At 35.8% G+C, this 18,114-nt stretch overlaps 1 long non-coding RNA gene across 1 annotated transcript in view; it reads right to left on the reverse strand.

Annotated features, from left to right (window-relative positions):
- Positions 1 to 9,909, reverse strand: part of LOC134855626 (uncharacterized) — a 39,490-nt gene extending 29,581 nt beyond the window's left edge. The window contains exon 1 of the long non-coding RNA XR_010164519.1: positions 9,781 to 9,909. This is a non-coding gene — a long non-coding RNA (uncharacterized LOC134855626). The remainder of the gene's footprint in view (positions 1 to 9,780) is intronic.
- Between the last annotated feature and the right edge of the window lie 8,205 nt (positions 9,910 to 18,114).

An 18,114-nucleotide genomic window follows, 5' to 3' on the forward strand; every position in this document is an offset into this window, starting at 1 on the left:
ATTCTATTTTTCTTCCAATTGAGCTCCAGCGTTTTTTCCACCGTTTTTCACAACATTCACAGTCTTTTGAACTTCGCTTCGAAGTCGGCTTATCGCAACTTGATGAATAATCAGAATTTTCATCGTCTGAGCTTGAGACCTCATTTCTATTCAAATAATCCGTCAAATCAGGCGGAAAACTCTCACAAACTTGAGTTTTGTCATTTCCCGGTTGATAAATCCAGGTATAATATTTCGGCATATACGTCTGCAACGACCTCGGTTTTGTCCAGTAGCATTTTTGCATCGGAAGGTCTAAAGTCTCGTTTTTGACACACAGTCCCGCAGTGTTGTTTAGATCTCGATGCAACCCGTATTGATGCATGAAACATAATTCGCAAAGATCTGTGTTGTTGGTTTTGTCGTGGAAAAGGGAGCAGTTTCCGTTTATGAACCAATTGTAAAAAGGACCTATAGTTATATTGTTATTGAAAATTCGTCGAAAGCGAAAGTTTTGCCCATTGACAAGCGTGCCGTATTCAATTCTTTGAAGTGATTGCCCCAAAATAAGTGAAAACGCGAAGTCTAAATTGTAGAAGACTTCCTTGGTCATATATGGAGGACCCCCCAGGAGCGAAATCTCGACACCATTGATAGTTTGCCAGTAACGACTGACTTGTTTGAAATCTGTGGATACATTATAGAGTAGTTTACACAACCTTTTTTAAAAATCGGTCTTGACCCCGTCACTTTCGTCGCAACTGAACCAGTACCGAGATTCACCTCCACTTAATTAACGCTACTCATACAGTTTCGCACAAGGAGCCTATGAAAAAATGTATTCTCACAAAATCGTAAATTGTCTGACAAGCATTTGATTTCAGCGAGGGTACTGCTCACTGAGTCTATACGAAACTAGACTACTCGTATCAGGACGAAGCCTTGAATGTACCAACTGACTATTAAGGTCTATGGAGCAGTAATAACATGAAAAAAGAGATGGTAATAAAATGAATTGAAAATTTTTTCTTGTTTCAAAATTGGAGTTTTTTTGAGAAAACCATCCTCTACACGCCATATAAAAAGTGATAGACTTGGCTCCTAGTAACAAACCAGTTATGGCAAGTATGCTTCCTTCAAACAATTGTGAATTATTTCTAAGACGGATTATATCTCCGCTCATGCGTTAATAGCGCAAAATAAATCGTGCGTTAAATGTTCCACCTTGGCCAAAAATGGCAATTTTTAAACCATCCTAATTTTACGGGAAATGATCACAAGTGAAGTAATTTTTTCTAATTTTAAGCTCAAGACAACAATACTTTTTGAATGAGATAAACAATTCTGCCAAAAAAGCTAGTTGAAAATTCAAAATTTATCTGAAGAAAAAACCACAAACCACAAATATTCTGTTACTTTCGTTACAAAAGTCGGAACAACAACACTACACTGAATTGTGCGAAAAGTTTGAAGTATCAGAGCTATGGCTAAGTATATTCAGTATTGTTTCAGTACAAAAGCAGCAAGGATTCAAGTAATGGAATGAACACAAAGATCAAACAAGAATGTTCGTGTCTGTTTGGACTGCCTTTTAAAGTCCGTGGAGCAGTAATAACATGAAAAAAATAAAACTAAGAACTCAGAATGTTTTTCTTTATTTTGAGTTTTTTTTTTGACATGTATCCTTCACACACCAAATAAAGTACAATTTTATAGACTTTTGTGCTTTAAAAAAATCATTTTTGGCAAATATGCTTCCATCAAACAATTTGGAACGACTTTTAAGACGGATTAAATCTCCAGTTAAAAGCGCGAAATATATCGCGCGTTAATTGTCCCCTATTGGCCAAAGTGGTAATCTTCAAGCCCCAAAACTTTAGAAAAATTGATCAAATGAAAAATATTTTTCGTAGATATACGTTCTGGACATCATTACGTTTTGAATGATAAATAAAATTTCCGTCATAAAAGGCTAGTTAAAAATTCGAAGTTTGAAAAAACCAGCTAAGCACAAAAAACTCTGCTTCTTTCGGACAACTCTTACAAATCTATCAGCATTTTTTCAATTGAGATGGTAATAATTGTAGTACAGGCTTGTTGAAAAAAGCATAAGAGACAACACTAGAGCATAAAATCGAAGAAAACGCTTCAAAATGTTTGATGGTAACTCTCAGAAGTACTATGTGAATCTCTTAAACGCTCTTAATCTCTTTTTTGATTCCTGAGAGCTAATCCATATCATTACCCAGTGGATAAACGAATATGGTGTATAACCAAAAAGTAAAAACTTCCTGTCAAAATTGTGAAGTAAATATATTATAACTAAAAATATCTCTTGTTTTTCGAAAACATTTTTTTTAAATTAAAAAAATTCATTTTTTTTTTGAAATCAGCCATTCTCATTTCAAGTGCCGTTTTTGGCTTCAAGGGTTTAATTTTTTTTCAGGGTTTTATAAGGCAGTTTATGTCTACGATAAGTTTTCATACTGTGTGAAATTGTTAAAACCAGAAAAAACAGATTCTTACAACATTTACACCGATAAGTTTCTCACATCGATAAGTTTCTTAAATTCTCAATGGATACGGTGTTTTCCAGGCCCTGAAAAACAGTAGTACTAGAAACCAAAAATAGATATTGAGATCACGAATTTGGCACTGATCATTTCGAAGTAGAGGTAAAATAGAGGACAAAAACCCGACTCAGCGTTGAAAATTATTCACAATGGTATTTGTCATTGTTCCTAATTTCGCAACAAAAGTAACGGAGTATTTGTGCACGATTTGATTTTTTTTCTTCGGAAAAATTTTGACTGTTTAACTAACTATTTTTGACGATAGTTCAAAAACTATAGATGTCTTGAGCCTAATTTTGAAAATATATTTCACCTGTGATCATTTTTAGTTACGGCGATTTAAAGATTAGCATTTTGGCTAACTTGAATCAATTAACGTGCGATATAGATTGCGCTATTAACGTGTAAACGGGAGATTTAACCCGTCTTAGAAATCGTTCCAATTTTTTTTTGGAAGAAGCTTGTTCGCCATAATTGATTTGCTACAAGGAGCGAAATTTGTCACTTTGTATTTTATATGGTATGTGGGGGGTGTTCAAGACAAGATACTGATTATATGTCTCAAATGGTCTCTTCCTTCGCGGAAGTCAAATTTATGGTTAATTAGTTCGCAACAATTCATGCCACTATTAAATGGTTCTACCGCGTTTTGCGAGAATTACTGTGAGACAAATTCATGTCATGAATATCCTCAAGGAGAGATCTTATTTAGAACCGAAGGGGAGGGGTTGAGACCTGTTTTTTTGTTGTTGTAGTACAATTGAAGTGGTCTTAAATCTATTTTTGTGGGGATACGAGGGCGAGTTTCACCACTGGTCTCGTTAAAGTACCTAGGGTTGTTTTCAGTTTACAGGTTAAAAAGTCGAAGTTTGAAAAGTCGAGGTCGAGGGTTGAACCCCCAACTTTACTGCGCAATTCCCCGTGTAGCACTGTCTGCTGGGTTGAGTTTACCAGAAATGTGTTTTCAATGTTCGGCTTTGCATAAAGTAAGTATATCATCAACTCTGTTTGCGCCGTAAGTTTTCAGTTTACTAGGTGATGCAATCCAGGACAAAACAGTACAACTATCTGTCCAAAAATGAGTGAAATGATGTTTTATTCGCATTTCATCAGTAGCGAACTTTAACAGCCGAGCAGCCATAAGGGCGGCTTGTAATTCCATTTTCTCTTGCTCTCCATCGTGCTCAATGCTTTTTCCAAGAATCTTAGGTGTCGTTTGTTTTTATCAGAATATGTTGCTTTGTTATCTTCGTGAATGCCCTATTCTTCCACCTTTCAAAACTTTTCCACTAATTCAAAGATAGTAGCGTCTTCTTGACCATTTAAGTCAATGAATTTCGTTGAATGTGAATTTGATCAGGAACTATTAGATTTCGGGTTGAGTGGGCCAGTGATCGTCTAACCTAGTAGATTATTGACAGCGTAGGGGGTGCCTGTAGAACCTTTCCTGATTTTCCAGGAAAACATCTACCTGAAGCAATAGGTGCACTGTCTTGTCGCCTAGATCAGGAAAGTTGGCATGTCGATGTTGATTGTAGAGTGAGCACGTTCTGTTAAGGTTGTTTGCGTCGATGGCGTCAAAACTCAGAGCTTCAACTAAATAGACTGACTGTAGACTAAAAGTAGTCTTAGTTGTGTTATTTGGTCCGATACTAAGCTGGACTAGAGAGGAAGACACTTTGTCCTTACTGAAAACACCTCGTACACTAAGCTGTAGTTGTTGGCTTGATTTACATTGAAGTGTGTCAGCTGTTTGCTAAGGATGTATGAGCAGCTGCTGCAGTTGTCGAGTATGGCGTAGCAATCTAGTTTGACGCCATTGTTAAAAGTGTCACCGGCACAAAAAGTAACTGATTTCTGATCTTTCTCATATTTTCGATTGGATCCTTAGCTTGTTTCGAGGACTTGTTTACTGTAGTGCCAAGCTGCTTGTTTTTTGATTTTTTGCCTTTGAAACGGCTTTTTGTCTATTTGTAGAGTTTAAAGGTGTTTTCCTCAGCATTAGTGGACGAAACATCGCTTAGCCGATGTGCCTTCACTAAATCTGTGTTGGCTTTAGCAGTTTAAGCACAGTTTATGTTGTTCACCAGCTCTCCCCGTTGATCTACGGGAAGTTTCAAAAAGTCCAGAAATTTTCCAATATAGTGGACTTTGTTATCTATTGGACAAGTTAAAGTTGGTGCTCTTGTCGATATACCTGAAGATTTGCCGTAGTTTTGACTGGACATAGAAGTAATTTGGTTGGGTTGGCTGTCGGTTTGTTGATGCTTCGTAGGTAAGCGATTTCCTCCCGCTTCGTTTGATTTCGATGGTTCTATGTCCAGGTTCTCACATGCTCAGGGCTAGTTATTCAGGTACTGCGTCAATTTTTTGAGTGATGCGTAATCGAGGTCGTGCAGCACGTATTATTCTTCCCACTTTTTAGTTGACTTATTGGGAGTTTTGAGCGAGCAAGTCGGGTCAGTTTACTAGAATTTAGATAAGCGGTTTAGTCGTTGAGTTCGAAGTTGTAAATTAGTTTCCGTAGGAAAACAGCGTATCTGATAAAGCCCTGTGGTTCGCTTACTATCAATTTGTCGATTTTTTAAAGTTCCCTGATGATCGCTGACACCACATATTTTGGGTTACCGTATTAGCGCACTAATTCAAGTATTGGCTGCTCATACTAAGAAGAACTGTTTCCTTAGCTCTCTATCAAGGATTTAGCATTATCAGTGCATAATGACTGCAAATAAATAATTTTTTCAAGCGGGCTTAGCTTGTTGCCTATCGCAGTCTGAAAGAGTTCCAACTAGTTGTTCCACTCAAGTGGGTTGCCGTTAAACTTTTGTAGTTTTATATCTAATAATTTGAATCCTTTCAAACTGTAGTTGATGCCAGTGGTCGGATGATTGGTAACAAGGTTGCTGACTTATCTTTCTACATTGCCGAATTGACTGCTGTGTTATTGTTCCTGTGAATACGAGTTAGTCCTATGGAGGTCGTTGAAGTGGTTGGCAACGCACTGTGCTGATGTAGTAGCAGGACTATTCGCAATAGAAGTTATTAGCAGGCCGTATCCGTTTTTGCCAGTTGACATCTGGGCTTCATGTGTTGAGTTGTCGTTCCAAATGGGATTTTCAATGGAAACTGGTGGACGCGAGAAGTTGTATCGTAGAGGAGCGCGAAAATTGAAAGTACCCAGGTTTGCAGTCGGTGATACTGATCTGAAATCAGTTGTAGTGGTAGCGGTGACATTGTTGATTGTCTGATCCTTAGCTCTGTTGGTTCCTCTTAGAGGTGGGAAACTATAGCGTTGAGGAGCGTCTAAGTCGAAAGTGCTCAAGTCGTAGGTGGACGTGTAAATTGAAAAGCCGACAGCCGTAGTACTGATGACGCTGTTGGCCAAATTTTCAGTAGTATTTGAAATTTTTACTCTACACTGGCTGTTGCAGATGCTCCTTTCATTCTGAGTGGGTTGTTTGACCTTTGTGGAAACTGAACAATCGTTTGTCAAGACCTTTCCGTACTTCCTAACATTGATTGGTAGGTCGCACTTTCTTTTTCGTAGCGTTGAAGCAATTTCGGGGCAGTCTTGTACCTCCTAAGTGGAAAACGCTTCTAAGTCGTCTGCAAGCTCATCAAGCAGATCGAAACAAGTGTTACATTCTCAAAATTAAGCTTAACATACTCGACTTAGCTTGTGTTGGCTACTTGCCTCGTTACCTCTTCCTCAAGTTCCTTGAAAGTAGTGTAGCGCGACTCCAATGATTAAGTATTTGTTGTCATGTTGGCTTCAATGGACCATTAAAGAAAGTAGTTTAAAGAGTGGACAAGGTATATTGTACATTAGGTTGCGTGCACCTTTTTCGTCGAGATCAACCAGCCGGAGGGTTATCCCGGTGGTTAATTAAAAACCAGCGCTTTGAATCATGGTGAAAAACTGAGCGGTGAAACTTTCAAGTTTTTTTTCAGTTCAAATGAGTTAAATTTTTTTGAGACTTTTCGTAAAAACTTTTGTAGCTGTGGTAAAAACTTTTCGTAAAAACTTTCGTAGCTGTTGTTAATAAAAACCTTTTTAGTTGTTGGGTAAAGAAAACGTTTCGGAAAAATTGGGCTTCTGAAAAATCGTAATAGATAGTTTTGGGCTAGAAAATTTTGGCCATCGGGTTTTGGCTATCAGAATTTTTTGTATACGTGGAAATTTTTTGTGTTTTTAATGCTTAGGTACTACCTTAGTACCCCGAGAATTAACAAAAAAATTACCAATATTTCACATTTGAGGTTGTAGATTTCGTTTTAAAAAACTGTACAGAAGTTTAGCTAATTTAATGTAACTTTTAGCACAATATGGGTTTTGTTATAGCACGAACATGAGTAAAACTTTCAAAATGGACTATGGGTTTGAAAATTTTGTAGCAAGATATAAATTTTTAACTTTAAGCATGAAAATCGTTTTTGAAGTGATAATTTTTTTCAAAATGGACCTTGAATTTCATGAGTTGGGCGACCACCTCGATCATTGAAGGTTCTGAGAACGAGCTGGCGGACCTTGATGAGGTTCTGATATAGGCCTGATTGAGGTGACGATTCGTCCTTGATATTCTGATCCAGATCTTTTTTTTGCTCAATTCACGCCCTTGCTGATTATTGAAGGCTCTTGGTAGTCCTTGGGTGGACGATGGAGATACTTGTCTTGTTGGAGGTAGGATGCCTTGAAGTTGAGGGGTGCTGAGTTGTCCTTGATGACTTGCCGTAGACTTCGATACCTTTTTCAATTTTGGTCGCCAAATATTCAAGACAAGATGCTGATTATGTGTCTTAAATAGTCCCTTTGTTCATCGAGGTCAAATTTAAAAGTAATTACTTAGCAACAAATCATGCCATTATTAAATGATTTCACGGAATTTTGCGAGAATTAGTGAGAGACAAATTCATGATTATGGGGGATGATTTTCACAAAAAAATATAAAAAAAACTCGTTTTTTAATTAACTTTTTACTGAGTTTTTACTGCTCTGTAGACTTTAAAAGGCCGTTGGAACACTCAGGGCTTCGCCCTGATACGAGCAGTTTTGTTTATTGCATTTGGTAAAATACTACTGATCTTTTGGGTCACCTAGCCATAAGAAAACCTAGTTTTTTCTATCTGGAACCTTCTATTTCCTTCCAGAATGAAAACAAACTAGATTAACCCAGCCAAGAGCACTAAGGAAAATTTTTGTGCAGCAATAATGTAGAGTTCAGGAACAATCGTGCAGAAGCCAATCTGAAGCTCTTGGAGAAAATTTTAGCTTCGAGTCAATTTCAAGAAAAACTGTTTTTTTTTCAAACTCGCATAATAGCTAATCCGTAATCGAAAAAACCGGAAAAGCTGACTCATATATCAAAAAAGGCCTGGAAAATAAGTTTTGAGCATTTACTGAAAATTTTTCTAGATTCCGAGAAATGTTTTCACAGGCTTCATAAAACATCTCATTTTGGGGTTTCTCTTAATTTGAAACACTTTTGAATGAACGTTTGATTCCAAAACCCGCCACTTGTAGGCTTTTTGCCGTCCTTCTTTTTATATAGGGTACGTTAACTTTCATGGATATGGAACGTGTCAGTTTCGAGCTTCCATGACGAAGTAAATCCTAACAGGTAACAGCAGGGGCGGATTTAGAGGGCGGGGGGATGCGGACGCCTTTCGCTCAGAGATTCGACCTCTGCCGACCTAAAGATTCCCCCTTTGTACTATAATGAGATATCCACGTTTGGTGACATACCCTAAAATTTTTCTAAAGGCGGCTTTCGCGCCAATAAACACTGATTTTGAGGGGGCGGGTCGAAATTTTTTTGAGATCCTCACCCCCCCCCCCCCCCCCCCCCCTCTCGAGATCTAGGATTTTCTCGAGGGTGGGGGGGCGGATTTTCAAAAAAAAATCGAAAATTTTGACGATCTTTTTTTTAGGTCGACCAAATTGATTTTTTGAGGTCTCCCAAAGCACTGTTTTGCCCGTGTTTTGGCTAAATTTTCTGCGCCGCAGGCAAATTTTTGAAAAAACGGTCAAAAAAGCCGTTTTTGGGCACTTTTTGAAAAATTTTGACAAAAAAATTGCGTTTTTTTTGGCGCGCGCTCCCCCTCAAAGTTAGTAGATATTGGCGCCAAAGGCGCCTTTACAAAAATTTTAGGGTCGGCGAAAAAACGGATTTCTGAAAAAGTATCAAAGGGGGAACCCTTTGGGTCGGCAGGGGGTCGAATCCCGGAGGGGGGGGGCGTCCAAACCCCCGACCCCCCCCTAAATCCGCCCCTGGTAACAGTACTGAAACCATCCCCATCCTGTGATTATTTCTTGATCAGAGCTATAGTGTCATATGCACAGTTATATTACTAATTTTCTACCGTTGGATTACTGGAACACTGCTAATTTTATTGGGCATATCAATCCAGATCTGGTGAAAAAAGCCCTTTCCACCCACGCCTCAAGCCTCAATTGTAATGTTTCATTTTCCACAGTTTGCAAGCTTAGTTTTTTACGCAATTTGGAAGTTACTGATTTTAAAGTAATGGAGATCAAATGGTAACAAAAATTAATGTAATTGTTATGGAAATTAAGTTTCCCTAAATTTTGACAATGAAGAAAAAAAATTGAATTTCAAGCGTGGCGGGGTTCAGAAGTAGAGAACAGCAGGGCATGAAAAACGCTGCGTTATCCTGTTTGGTAGCTGCATTAATAGAAAGAAACTTCGAGATATTTTTTAACAAAGTAGCCCGATACTTTAATGTTTGAATCCATTGTTTGAGCTGGGTGAAAAATAATAAAAAATTTCTATCAGTTGACTGTTTTAAGAAAAATAAAAAATTAATTTGAAATATTTCAGCACATTTTTTTCTCCCATCATCTTTTCACCATTTTTTCCAATAAACTCACGCCACCCCCCCCCCCCCCCTTGGATACAAAGATTATAGTTTTGTGAGGCTATAGAGAGCTATTATAGGCTGCAATGGAAACAGTCAATTATTAAAAAAACTATTCTTGTTTTACTCTATAAAATACCCTTGTCCCCCTCAATCACCTCTTTCCCCTCCTTCTCGTCGTCCCCCTTATTTAAAGTCAACCATGCGGGCCCAGTTTTTTGGAAGAACTCTGGATAAAAGTCAGAACTCCCCCAAGAAAACTCCTTTGTGCTGTTATCTATCAGATATCGCAGAGTGTTGTTCTTTACTTTAGTGTGAAATAGTTGGAAAACAAAGTCTCTGTTACTACCTGTGTATTCGAAAGGGTCTCCAAAATCCACCGTAACGTGGCTTAGATTCTTCAAAATGATGTTATTGATTCGATTGAACTTACTAAAATCAAGTTTTCTTTCAGCTTTAATTTGATCGAACGAACTTGTCAGCTGCACAGAATAAAGACGTTCCATTGAGTTCATCGTCGGAATATCTTTGAACTCTTCAGGGCGCAGAAAGTTCATCTCATCAATCTTTAAACGCAAAGTCCTAGCGTAGATATCGGGGTCATTGAACGCTTCCAAGAAGCTTTTTATGCTGTCCCAGTTAAGATGTGAAAATTTAATTTCATTATTTTTCATTCCATTATGGTTCGAGTCCGAACTACGATTGGAAAAGACAATTACTCGTTGTAATGTGAAATTCTCACTTAGTTTAGTCGCAGTTAAATTAGAAAAGTCTAAAGTGGCATACACGCCGGAAATAGTGCAGCTGACAACTGTCTCACCAACACATTTGCAATCCTCCGAAAATGGTGGGTATGATCCCGGAGTTTTTTTGCAGTATGTTTCGTTAGATTCAAATATGTCTTCAATGAGATACGCCATAACTATTGTAATTATAAGAATCAGCTTCATTTTAGCAACGATCGTAATGAATTTTCTTCAAAAATGGGAGTGCTCCAATTAAAGTTTGTCTTATATGATTTTAGAAGTGAGGCCCCACAAGATCACTTGAAAGCTACTGGAAATTTTGCAATAGGTTGAAAACAAAAGGAAAATCTAAAAACAATTTTCAATTCAACTTGAGTTTTTCAGATTTGAAAATTCGGCCAAACTTTGATTGATCAAATGCTAATTGAATTTTCAATGTAAAGCAAGTCTTAAAATATATAACTTTAAAAAGAAAGACAGCCTTTCAAGGAGATTTTATTGGGGTCATGCTTCTTTCTAAATGGTCTTTTTCATAGAACTATGCTGAAAAAAAAATGACCAGACGCTGAATGCGAGTTCAAAATATACGGGCAAAAACTAACTAGCAACAAAACTATATTTTTCGTTGTTTTTCTCTCATATTTTGCTTTTAAGTTCTCCAATTGCTTTTTTCTCCAGTTTATTTTTTTAAATAAGACTTGTATACGAAAAGAAATGATATTTTTTGGTGGTGAAGACAAATAAAGACAACTTTTCAGGATATGACTTTTGGCAGCTGTCGCGAATTTTTACGGGCATTATTCAAACGTTTTTCATGGAAACCAAAAAGTCGTGATTAATGCCATTAGAAAACTTCAATGCCCACTACTAAAAGTCAATCACCGTAACTACAGTGCTGATTTAAATTAACCGGACAAAACGCGTTAAACTTGACATTTAAAATGCGTTTTTCTCAAATTGGGTTGAGTTTAGGTGAAAATTTATGAAGACAAAACTTGCTTAAAATTTTAGCAGAATTAATATGGTGTAATTTGTTTTGCGAAATTCGGTCCCAAAATTTTACTCCAAAAATGGGTCATTTTGGCTTTTCTTAGTTAATCAAAAATTACGCCAAAAATACCAAGTCGATCTCAGACATAATTATACCAAAGTGAGCCACTTACGTAGCCTAACAAACTTTAAGAAGGGTATGTTCTCCAAAAAAAATTTGCAAATCGTTTAAAAATTGTTTTTAAATATAAAGTTGCTGTTTTATATAGTAAAAACGACCTTTTTTGTCTATCAAACAAAAATAAATTATTTTATACAATATTTTGGAGAATATACTCTTCTTAAAGTTTGTTGAGCTACGTAAGGGGCTCATTTTGATATAGTTATGTCTGTGATCGACTGGGTATTTGTGGCGTAATTTTTGATTAACTAAGAAAAGCCAAAATGACCCATTTTTGGGGTAAAATTTTGGACCCGAAATTCGCAAAATAAATTACACCATATTAATTCTGCTAAAATTTTAAGCAAGTTTTGTCTTCATAAGTTTTCACCTAAACTCAACCCAATTTGAGAAAAACGCGTTTTAAATTTCAAGTTTAGCTCGTTTTGTCCGGTTAATTTAAATCAGCACAGTATTGTGGGAGACATTGAAAACGCATCATTCCCGATTTTTGTTGACTTTTCTTCAAAAATTAGCTAATCTGTGAAATCATACGAGCTAACTGTTTCGAAGCAAGTTTGATCACATTTCAGGCACTAATTTATTTGTTTTTTTCTATGTTCTGTTTTTTTTTATAAAATGATGGAGAAAATTTTGCCGGGAAAGTTGACCAGGAAAACCCAGTTTTGGTCCAAAGAAATTTTTGTAATTATGGATGACTTTCCAATTTAGTTAAGGTTAATGACCCTAAATTGGGACAGTGTTGTGAAAATTGTGACTTAAATAGGTTCTATGCAATACAATTGTGGAAATTTTTTGTTACGAGGCCAAATTGTGAACTGGATAGGCGCACAATTTTGTGTCTGTATGTTCCAGAATTCCATCGACAAAACATTAAACTTGTTACAAAATGTAACTGGATCCAGTTACAATTTGGAACAAGTTTAAAGTTTTGTCTATGGAATTCTGGAACATACAGACACAAAATTGTGCGCCTATCCAGTTCACAGTTTGGCCTCGTATCCAGTTTCATTTTAAAACAAGTTTAATGTTTTGTCTATGGAATTCTGGAACAAATAGACACAAAATTGTGCCCATATCCAGTTCACAACTTGACCAGTTTTTTTTATGTTCTGTTTTTTTAAGAAAGGTTGTAGAAAATTTTGCCGGGAAAATTGACCAGGAAAACTCAGTTTTGGTCCAAAGAAATTTTTTATATGGATTATTTTCCAATTTAGTTAAGGTTAATGACCCTAAATTGGGACAGTGTTGTAAAAAATTGAGAACACAGCTAGTTGTTTTGGATTGCACAACTGCAAGTAGATTCTACAAAATGTAAGTTCAATCCGCAAATGTAAGTGGAATCCGCAAAATTTGCAAGCGTAATCCGCAAATGTAAGCGGATTCCGCAAACTGTAGGTGGATTTAGATTTTTGTTTACTACTGAAATTGTATATGAACAATTAAACAATTAAAAGCTAGAGCAGGAATTCTTTTCTATAGCAATCTGAAAATTTATAGCAAGACTTAACCATTGTCAGCGGAATCCACGAACAAATCTCAAAATATTTGTTTAATAAATCTGCGGATGTCGCCTTTTAGTATTTTGAAAACACAACACCGAATAAATTCAACATTTGGAAATATTGGGTTGAGAGTTTTTGGAAACACAAAACACAACATATCGCCAAATTAAGTCAATATTTGGGTTAGCGTCAACCCCAAAAAATGATTTTGGAAGCATAATGTCGAATAAATTCAATATTTGTAGTCATTGGGTTGAGAGTGTATTGAATTACAACACACAGCATATCGCCACATTAGGTCAGCATTTGCGATTGCATAAATCCCAAGTACTGATGATCTAGTAGATTCCGATTCTAGTGAATTGAGATTGAAGTTAAGATCGAAAATGACAGGAAGTGAGATCGAAGTTGGGTCGACAGAATTGACACCAAATGTTTGGTATTTCAATGTAGGAACTCAGATTGATTTTTCTGGTGACCATCTAGTAAATAAAAGATAAAATTTCAAACGCTATACTACACATCTACATATATGTAAACGGAATCTGCAAACAAAATGCGGATTCACCTTACAATTTGCGGATTCCGCTTACAGTTGCGGAATCCACAACAGCTCAATGTAATTATACAAATGGCTTATTATTTGTTATTGGATTCCACAAATTGTTCTGGATTCCGCAAATACAGTTGATGATTCCGCAAAATTTTGGAGCAGTTTTGAACGGTACAGTGTTTTAGGTTTTGTTAGTGAAATCCAAATAGCGAAGAAGATCAAAGACATGTAGCAAAATTGAGGATTCCGCGACAAATCTGATTTCGGCCCCTTGCGAAATCCGCTTATAATGCACAGAGTTTATGAGCACAAATTTCGTGAGTTTACTTCTTAGGCAGATCATCATATACCGTTGCTTATCATCAAATACAGCCAATTAGTTAGTCAGAATGTCAAAATTTCTTGAAAAAATTTTGTGCTCATCAAAAGTTTCTATGTTTTTTTTTACAATGTCGTGCAGTATAGGCAACGTTCTTGAAAGATTGTTTTAAAAAAGCTCTGACTGAAACTCATAAAAGTATCACTATTCTCATACAAAATTTCATGCGGAGTCTGTGGGGAACTTCGTATGACTTCAAAAGTGGAACTGTTTGATGTATGGTCTTTGTTTCCTTAGAAAAACAGATTCCCTAAGTTATTGATAACAAACTCTTATCAGTTTTTTTAGTGAAACCGAATTGGGCATCAAAAGAAATTACTATTTTTAAATCTATCTGGTCAATTTTTACACTGAAAATGCTCGCGAATAGTTTTACAAAAATGCAAAATTAAACGAGACTTTTAGAGTTCTTTTAAAATGACATATAAGAAGCTGCGTCGATTTAAATGAAGTTTTCATTGTGTAGAAAAAGTGTTTGTCTTTATCAAAAAAGCTACATATGAAATGTTTGAAGCTGCAAAGAATTAAAGATGTGTCAGAGAAAACATGTGTCATTATGAAAAAAAAATTGAAAAAAGCTCGACGGAAATGAGGTTTAAGCTTTTTTTCATGTCTTTCAACCAAAAAGTCAAAAAGAGAAGAGAAAAGTTTCACCCAATTTTTTTTCTATTCATTTGTAAAACAAGTGTTTGCGTCATTTTATGTATGTAGGGCAAGCTACTTTTCCGAAATTTGAAACTTAAAGAAAAAAATTGTAATACTTAAGAGAAACTAAAACAAGAATGTACTTCATTTTATTATTGTTGTGTATGTTAGTCGTGCTTTTTTCATCGGACTTATTCTTCAAAAAACGCTTGAAAGATTGTTTTGTTTGTAGAATGAATATGGACGAAAAGCCTTTTTTCCACTGGGGCGAAAAGAAACGCAATTAAATCAAGATCCTACAGAGGTAAGCATAGAGCACGGAAACTGAAGAAGAGAAAAATTATGCAAATAAAAATATTCAACTCAGTTATTTCAAAAGAAATCGGAATATCAGAGTATCAAAAAATTTGTGACTATCTCGAGTCAATATAACGTCAAAACAAAGCTGAAACCCTATTTTATCGCATTTTATTCAAGATGTGCGTATGAAACAAAATCTCGTAATATCGACAATTATGAGCATCGATATAGGTTCAATAGTGTCTATAGAACATGGCTGGAACAGTTTCGAAAAAGTAAAAGATTCACAATAATTTTTCATGAAAAACATTATAATTCAATGATGAAATTCTGAGCACTGAAAGTATTTGATTATTCTTTTTTTGACTTGAAGCGAAATTTTCAAAACCAAAAAGAAAAAAATGTTTTTTCGATTCCTTTATTTATAACAAAACACTACATTTTGAGTTTTTCGTGTCCATTGGTCTCAGTCAAAAAGTGCACTTCCAAACTTTTTCAGTATTCAGAGTTTCATCATTAATTATTACAAAATTTCAGCAAAAATACAATTGTCTTTCCCGTAAACCGTTACAAAATAATGATGAAACTCTGATCAGTGAAAAGGTTCGAATCTGACTGTTTTAAAATTCGTTACTGTCAAATAATCCTTCTCTCAGCCTTTAAATGTTTTTTCAATTGCTCAAAACAAGGTTTTTCTCAAAATTGTACCAGTAGGAAAATGTTTTTTTTTAAATAACATAGTTTTGAAAAAAATGTACAAAAATTAAAGAAAATATATTTGAGACGTAATGTGAGGTGTATCAAGGATTAGTGGCTCTTTTTCCTTCTCCCCCACCTCACATAAGCATCAATTTTATGGTGTAACGAGGGGTTTTACAAGGTTAATCATGAAGACCAAATATGTTTGTCCTTGCCTAAGTAGTTGGTATGCCAATTTTTGTAGCATTCGAATGACGTGACCAAAATTTCACTGGTAAGTCTTTCCAGGTGCGGGGCAAAGGAAAAAGAGCCGAATTATCATGTGATGCAAAAACTACCAATCTCTGGGAACCAACAACCCTAGTCGATCAAGGGAGGTTATCTTGCAAGATCTTGCAAGAATCTTGCAAGATTCTTTTAAAGAGGATGCATCTCTTTAAAAGATCTTGCAAGATTCTTGCAAGATCTTGCAAGATAACCTCCTTTAAAGATAACCTTTTTTTGCAAGATCTTTAAAGATACAATTTTTTTGGGCAAAAACAGCTTTACACGCGAAGACAACCAAGTAGCGTTCGTGGAAGAAGGAAGCAATCTTAGCTACGCATACATACACACAGCCCGCTAAGCGGTTGCCCCCAGAAAGCTTCTTTTTTTTAAACTTTTTTTTTGTGATAGGCGGCTTCAAGTTTTGATCGACTACTTATACCTTAATCTCTCAAAATAGGAAAAATGCATTTGAGAAGAAGTCGTTTGCGATGAAAGCGTCACTTTCCTAGAACATAGCCAATCGAAGATTGCAAAGGAGTAATGAACGCAAAGTAACAATAAAAAATAACACTGACGTTGTTGAAAAATCTCAACTTTCAAAACTCAAAGAAAAAAATAGAAGCCCTTTAAGCTCTTTAAATTTGTAGAACAATTTATGAGGGGCGCTTTTTTTGATAACATGAACCCGACTTGAGAAAACTGGATCAATAAGGAAAGTTTTTATTCTCTGGAAATCTAAAAAGTAAATTCCACTTTCAAAACTAGAAATCGATAGTCGAAAAACTAAATATCCCCGGTTTGAACTAATTAAAGCAATTCGTCACAAAAATTTTTTGGCCAATAATCCTTCAATTTTCGCAAACCAGTAGCCGCAATAATTGCGAATAAATTAAAAAGATTTGATTGGTTGATACTTTTAATCTCATTGAATAAATTAACAACAAATATGCGACTACTTTTTAACGCATGATTTTTTGTCTAATTTTATTCGTTAAGCATTTATTTAAAGTTTTGGATTCTCGTTCTAGAAACAATTTTTCTGATCTTACACCTAATTTCTGTTATTTTTTTTTGTGGTTTTTCGACAGAAATTTTGGGATGGTTATCTTGCAAGATTCTTTCAAGATTCTTGCAAGATAACCTCCATCTTGCAAGATCTTGCAAGATAACCTCCATCTTGCAAGATCTTGCAAGATAACCCTCTTTTGCAAGAATCTTGCAAGATCTTGCAAGATAACCTCCCTTGATCGACTAGGGAAGAATCCATTTAGGTGATTGAAAAAGTAACCGGTTCTATCCCGATAGGTTATGATATTGTTGAAAAAAAAATTTGTTGCAGGAAATTTAAGTTTCACATGACAGAAAGCTCTGATTACAAATGACTGTTATGATTTTGTTTCGAAAAATTCGCCCTCTTGGTAGCCTTGTTAGATAATGATCAGACTCAAAACTCATAAAAACAGAATTCAGCTGCTTGAAACCTGCTGATTAGTAATTGCTGTTTTGTATTTTCCGTCTGTATATCTCTTCAAAAAAATTTTTTTGTGGGGCAGTTTTTATCCAAGTTTCGTTTTGATATTCGAGAAAAATATTGCAAACTTTTTGCCTATTTGACTAAACTTCGGTTCGGTCTTTTCCGATATCTTTAACTTCACAATCTTTTCTCTAAATTGTTGTAACCTTCAGCTCAGTGTCTTCATTAGAATCATCTCGTCGCATCAATCGAGATGGGCCACTGAAGTTTCTATCTCTTAGACAATAGGGATATTTTCATGGGGCGCAATAAGCGCAAAATTCCAACCAATCAGAATCAGTAGAAGCTCCCATTTGCTGATTTTTTTTTGCAATGAACAGAAATCAAACTTAGCAGAGAATAATTTCAGAATGCATACAAAAAATTTTATTTGCTTTAACCGGTATCTGTGTAGAATTGAATTGATTTCCACTCTGTCTCAGATCTGTCAGTGTTTGAAAATTCATGTATTTGTAATCGTTCACCCAGCACGCATATCTAAATCCATACCCAGTCTACTAGTCAAGTTATCTGTTTTCAGGCGAAAAATTTTCTGCTACAATTTAATCTAATACGAAAAACGGGTCTCATTTTTTCCCATACTATAAAACAAAAAAGACCGCAAATGAAATAGTACAGAGATCGCTGCTTTCTTCGAGGAGTTTTGAAATGGGTGAATTAGAAAAAAAGCAGTAGATGCACACAGTAGATGCATGCAGCAGATGAATGCACTACAACTCATTATGTTTCGTCAAATCTTACTATAATAAACACCATCAGCTTTGTGATTCGGCCAAAGACAATTCACACAGTTTTAAGTTTTTAAAAACGTGCGCGCAAAAAGTTTTCACATGCGGCAAAACATCAAAGCTTTGCCCAGCAGTCCATAATCTGGTTTTCAACCA

This window comes from Symsagittifera roscoffensis, chromosome 10, assembly GCF_963678635.1.
Source record: "Symsagittifera roscoffensis chromosome 10, txSymRosc1.1, whole genome shotgun sequence".
Lineage (NCBI taxonomy): Eukaryota > Metazoa > Xenacoelomorpha > Acoela > Convolutidae > Symsagittifera > Symsagittifera roscoffensis.